Genomic DNA, 5,973 nt, shown 5'->3' with positions numbered 1-5,973 from the left:
TAAAACTTTCACTAAGAAGCTCAGGAGAGCCCCTAGTGTGCACCCTTCTCGTTCGGGCACAAAATCTTAACTGAGGCTTGGAGGAGGGTCATAGGGGGAGGAGCCAGTGCACACCAGCTAGTCCTAAAGCTTTTACTTTGTGCCCAGTCTCCTGCGGAGCCGCTATTCCCCATGGTCCTTTCGGAGTCCCCAGCATCCACTAGGACGTTAGAGAAATATATATATATATCTCTATGTGCACTGTGTGGTGTTTGTTATGGCTGTGGTCGGATGTGACATGTGGCCGGGAGATTCAATTCTTTTCACCCCTTTCCACACTCATTCTGTTTCTGCCCTCAGAGACGTTGTATCATTATTTCTCTATCGTCCTAGTGGATGCTGGGGTTCCTGAAAGGACCATGGGGAATAGCGGCTCCGCAGGAGACAGGGCACAAAAAGTAAAGCTTTAGGATCAGGTGGTGTGCACTGGCTCCTCCCCCTATGACCCTCCTCCAAGCCAGTTAGATTTTGTGCCCGGCCGAGAAGGGTGCAATTCTAGGTGGCTCTCATAAAGAGCTGCTTAGAGAGTTTAGCTTAGGTTTTTTATTTTACAGTGATTCCTGCTGGCAACAGGATCACTGCAACGAGGGACAGAGGGGAGAAGAAGTGAACTCACCTGCGTGCAGGATGGATTGGCTTCTTGGCTACTGGACATGAAGCTCCAGAGGGACGATCACAGGTACAGCCTGGATAGTCACCGGAGCCGCGCCGCCGGCCCCCTCGCAGATGCTGAAGCAAGAAGAGGTCCAGAATCGGCGGCTGAAGACTCCTGCAGTCTTCTTAAGGTAGCGCACAGCACTGCAGCTGTGCGCCATTTTCCTCTCAGCACACTTCACACGGCAGTCACTGAGGGTGCAGGGCGCTGGGGGGGGGCGCCCTGGGAGGCAAATGAAAACCTTTAAAAAGGCTAAAAATACCTCACATATAGCCCCAGAGGCTATATGGAGATATTTACCCCTGCCTAAATGTACTAAATAGCGGGAGACGAGCCCGCCGGAAAAGGGGCGGGGCCTATCTCCTCAGCACACGGCGCCATTTTCTGTCACAGCTCCGCTGGTCAGGAAGGCTCCCAGGTCTCTCCCCTGCACTGCACTACAGAAACAGGGTATAACAGAGAGGGGGGGCAAAATAAATGGCTATATATATATTAATATAAAAGCAGCTATAAGGGAGCACTTAATCATAAGGCTATCCCTGTCATATATAGCGCTTTTTGGTGTGTGCTGGCAGACTCTCCCTCTGTCTCCCCAAAGGGCTAGTGGGTCCTGTCTTCGTATAGAGCATTCCCTGTGTGTCTGCTGTGTGTCGGTACGTGTGTGTCGACATGTATGAGGACGATATTGGCGTGGAGGCGGAGCAATTGCCTGTAATGGTGATGTCACTCTCTAGGGAGTCGACACCGGAATGGATGGCTTATTTAGGAAATTACGTGATAATGTCAACACGCTGCAAAGTCGGTTGACGACATGAGACGGCCGACAAACAATTAGTACGGTCCAGACGTCTCAAAAACACCGTCAAGGGTTTTAAAACGCCCGTTTACTTTAGTCGGTCGACACAGACACAGACAGGGACACTGAATCCAGTGTCGACGGTGAATAAACAAACGTATTCCTTATTAGGGCCACACGTTAAAGGCAATGAAGGAGGTGTTACGTATTTCTGATACTACAAGTACCACAAAAGAGGGTATTATGTGGGATGTGAAAAAACTACCATAGTTTTTCCTGAATCAGATAAATTAAATAAAGTGTGTGATGATGCGTGGGTTCCCCCCGATAGAAAATTATGGGCGGTATACCCTTTCCCGCCAGAAGTTAGGGCGCATTGGGAAACACCCCTTAAGGTGGATAAGGCGCTCACACGCTTATCAAAACAAGTGGCGGTACCGTCTATAGATAGGGCCGTCCTCAAGGACCAGCTGACAAGGCTGGAAAATATAATAAAAAGTATATACACACATACTGGTGTTATACTGCGGCCAGCGATCGCCTCAGCCTGGATGTGCAGAGCTAGGGTGGCTTGGTCGGATTCCCTGACTAAAAATATTGATACCCTTGACAGGGACAGTATTTTATTGACTATAGAGCATTTCTATATATGCGAGATGCACAGAGGGATATTTGCACTCTGGCATCATGAATAAACGCGATGTCCATAACTGCCAGAAGATGTTATGGACACGACAGTGGTCAGGTGATGCAGATTCCAAACGGCACAGTATGGCCGTATAAAGGAAGAGGACTTGTTTGGGGTCGGTCCATCGGACCTGGTGGTCACGGCAACTGCTGGAAAATCCACCGTTTTTTACCCTAAGTCACATCTCTGCAGAAAAAGACACCGTCTTTTCAGCCTCAGTCCTCTCGTCCCTATAAGATCATATCTGCCCAGGGATAGAGGAAAGGGAAGAAGACTGCAGCAGGCAGCCCATTCCCAGGAACAGAAGCGTTCCACCGCGTCTGACAAGTTCTCAGCATGGCGCTGAGACCGTACAGGACCCCTGGATCCTACAAGTAGTATCCCGGGGGTACAGATGGGAATGTCGAGACGTTTCCCCTTCGCAGGCTCCTGAAGTCTGCTTTACCAAGTCTCCCTCCGACAAGGAGGTAGTATGGAAAAAAATTCACAAGCTGTATTCCCAGCAGGTGATAATTAAATTACCCCTCCTACTACAGAAAAGGGGTATTATTCCACACTATATTGTGGTACTGAAGCCAGAAGGCTAGATGAGACTTATTCTAAAAATTTTTTTTTGAACACTTACAAAGGTTCAAATTAAGATGAAGTCACTCAGAGCAGTGATAACGAACCAGGAAGAAGGGGACTATATAGTGTCCCGGGACATCAGGGATGCTTACCTCTATGTCCCAAATTTGCCCTTCTCACTAAGGGTACCTCAGGTTCGTGGTGCAGAACTGTCACTATCAGTTTCAGACGCTGCCGTTTGGATTGTCCACGGCACCCCGGGGTCTTTACCAAGGTAATGGCCGAATTGATGATTCTTCTTCGAAGAAAAGGCGTCTTAATTATCCCTTACTTGGACGATCTCCTGATAGGGGCATAGTCCAGGGAACAGTTGGAGGTCGGAGTAGCACTATCTCGGATACTGCTACAATCAGCACGGGTGGATTCTAAATATTCCAAAATCGCAGCTGATCCCGACGACACGTCTGCTGTGCCTAGGGATGATTCTGGACACAGTCCAGAAAAAGGTGTTTCTCCCGGAAGAGAAAGCCAGGGAGTTATCCGAGCAAGTCAGGAACCTCCTAAAAACAGTGCATCATTGCACAAGGGTCCTGGTAAAAATGGTGGCTTCCTACGAAGCAATTCCATTCGGCAGATTTCACGTAAGAACTTTTCAGTGGGATCTGCTGGACAAATGGTCCGGATCGCATCTTCAGATGCATCAGCGGATAACCCAATATCCAAGGACAAGGGTGTCTCTCCTGTGGTGGTTATAGAGTGCTCATCTTCTAGAGGGCCGCAGATTCGGCATTCAGGATTGGATGCTGGTAACCACGGAGCCCAGCCTGAGAGGCTGGGGAGCAGTCACACAAGGGAAAAATTTCCAGGGAGTGTGATCAAGTATGGAGACTTTTCTCCACATAAATATACTGGAGCTAAGGGTAAATTTATAATGCTCTAAGCTTAGCAAGACCTCTGCTTCAAGGTCAGCCGGTATTGATCCAGTGGGAAAAACATCACGGCAGTCGCCCACGTAAACAGACAGGGCGACACAAGAAGCAGGAGGGCAATGGCAGAAACTGCAAGGACTTTTCGCTGGGCGGAAAATCATGTGATAACACTGTCAGCAGTTTTTCATCCCGGGAATGGAAACTGGGAAGCAGACTTCCTCAGCACGACCTCCACCCGGGAGAGTGGAAACTTCATTGAGAAGTTTTTTCCACATGATTGTAAACCGTTGGGAAATACCAAAGGTGGACATGATGGCGTCCCGTCTGAACAAAAAACGGGACAGGTATTGCGCCAGGTCAAGAGACTCTCAGGCAATAGATGTGGACGTTCTGGTAACACCGTGGGTGTACCAGTCGGTGTATGTGTTCCCTCCTCTGCTTCTCATACCTAAGGTGCTGAGAATTATAAGACGTAGAGGAGTAAGAACTATACTCATGGCTCCGGATTGGCCAAGAAGGACTTGGTACCCGGAACTTCAAGAAATGCTTACAGAGGTCTTATGGCCTCTGCCGCTAAGAAGGGACTTGCTTCAGCAAGTACCATGTCTGTTCCAAGACTTACCGCAGCGGCGTTTGTCGGCATGGCGATGGAAAGCCGGATCCTAAGGGAAAAAAGGCATTCCGGAAGAGGTCATTCCTACCCTGGTCAAAGCCAGAAAGGAGGTGACCGCACAACATTATCACCACGTGTGGCGAAAATATGTTGCGTGGTGTGAGGCCAGGAAGGCCCCACAAAGAAATTTCAACTCGGTCGTTTCCTGCATTTCCTGCAAACAGGAGTGTCTATGGGCCTCAAATTGGGGTCCATTAAGGTTCAAATTCGGCCCTGTAAATTTTCTTCCAGAAAGAATTGGCTTCAGTTCCTGAAGTCCAGAAGTTTGTCAAGGGAGTATTGCATATACAAACCCCTTTTTTGTGCCTCCAGTGGCACTGTGGGATCTCAACGTAGTTCTGGGATTCCTCAAATCACATTGGTTTAAAACCAGTCAAATATGTGGATTTGAAGCATCTCACATAAAAAGTGACCATGCTCTTGGCCCTGGCCTGGACCAGGCGAGTGTCAAATTGGTGGTTTTTTCTCAAAAACGCCCATATCTGTTTGTCCATTCGGACAGGGCAGAGCTGCGGACTCGTCCCCAGTTCTCTCCCTAAGGTGGTGTCAGTGTTTCACCTGAACCAGCTTATTGTGGTGCCTTGCACCTACTAGGGACTTGGAGGACTCCAAGTTGCTAGAAGTTGTCAGGGCCCTGAAAATATGTTCCAGGACAGCTGGAGTCAGAAAATCTGACTCGCTGTTTATACTGTATGCACCCAACAAGTTGGGTGCGCCTGCTTCTAAGCAGTCGATTGCTCGTTGGATTTGTAACACAATTCAACTTGCACATTCTGAGGCAGGCCTGCCACAGTCTAAATCGGTTAAGGCCCATTCCACAAGGAAGGTGGGCTCATCTTGGGCGGCTGCCCGAGAGGTCTCGGCATTACAACTCTGCCGAGCAGCTACGTGGTCAGGGGAGAACACGTTTGTAAAATTCTACAAATTTGATATCCTGGCAAAAGAGGACCTGGAGTTCTCTCATTCGGTGCTGCAGAGTCATCCGCACTCTCCCGCCCGTTTGGGAGCTTTGGTATAATCCCCATGGTCCTTTCAGGAACCCCAGCATCCACTAGGACGATAGAGAAAATAAGAATTTACTTACCGATAATTCTATTTCTCGGAGTCCGTAGTGGATGCTGGGCGCCCATCCCAAGTGCGGATTATCTGCAATACTTGTACATAGTTACAAAAATCGGGTTATTATTGTTGTGAGCCATCTTTTCAGAGGCTCCGCTGTTATCATACTGTTAACTGGGTTTAGATCACAAGTTGTACGGTGTGATTGGTGTGGCTGGTATGAGTCTTACCCGGGATTCAAAATTCCTCCCTTATTGTGTACGCTCGTCCGGGCACAGTACCTAACTGGCTTGGAGGAGGGTCATAGGGGGAGGAGCCAGTGCACACCACCTGATCCTAAAGCTTTACTTTTTGTGCCCTGTCTCCTGCGGAGCCGCTATTCCCCATGGTCCTTTCAGGAACCCCAGCATCCACTACGGACTCCGAGAAATAGAATTATCGGTAAGTAAATTCTTATTTTCAGCTCGCTACCCCTGGAGTAGCGAGGCACCCAACCCTTTACACAGTAAACCTGATTACTATGGGCGTAATATGCGCGATAACGGAGATCATTTTAGAAAGGAAATT

This window comes from Pseudophryne corroboree, assembly GCF_028390025.1.
Source record: "Pseudophryne corroboree isolate aPseCor3 chromosome 11 unlocalized genomic scaffold, aPseCor3.hap2 SUPER_11_unloc_6, whole genome shotgun sequence".
NCBI classification, from domain to species: Eukaryota; Metazoa; Chordata; class Amphibia; order Anura; family Myobatrachidae; genus Pseudophryne; species Pseudophryne corroboree.
Note: the sequence above shows the minus strand (reverse complement) of the source record.